Genomic DNA, 474 nt, shown 5'->3' with positions numbered 1-474 from the left:
GAAGGCCATAAAACCCGTGACGCCCACAATCACAGAAGCAATAGCAAAAGTTACCCACAGAGAACACAGGGGATGAGGAATTAATAATAAGGAAACAATGAACATAGCTGCGGAGGCAACAATCACATTTCGCACAGTGTTCTCTACTATTGCAGAAAACTGATCAAAATATATGAAAGCCGAGTTGTACACCATCAGGGGAACCTCGCACTTCTCAGCCATGTCTCGGAACTGGAGCAACATCAGCTTCCTACTGGTTGAAGAAGAAATACCCATGGTTTGAACGAAGGCCCGGGAACAAATGATTTCTTGTGATGATGTTATATTAATATCATATGCAAAAAGTGGAAAATCCATTAAAAAAGTGGGAATATTGCTTAGAAACGCTGTCTTATCATTTATATCTTGACGGAGGTTTTCCATATATTTTACATATTCTCGTAACCAAAACTCTGTAAGGTTTTCATCTACATA

The 474-nt window shown here is 39.2% G+C and overlaps 1 protein-coding gene across 1 annotated transcript in view; it reads right to left on the bottom strand.

Moving 5' to 3' along the window:
* LOC104982193 (patched domain-containing protein 3-like) overlaps positions 1 to 474 on the bottom strand; it is a 66,316-nt gene that overhangs the window by 17,353 nt on the left and 48,489 nt on the right.

The sequence above is a fragment of the Bison bison genome, unplaced genomic scaffold (genome assembly GCF_000754665.1).
Source record: "Bison bison bison isolate TAMUID 2011002044 unplaced genomic scaffold, Bison_UMD1.0 scf7180017864527, whole genome shotgun sequence".
Taxonomy (NCBI): domain Eukaryota; kingdom Metazoa; phylum Chordata; class Mammalia; order Artiodactyla; family Bovidae; genus Bison; species Bison bison.
This window is presented reverse-complemented; position numbering and strand designations above follow the sequence as displayed.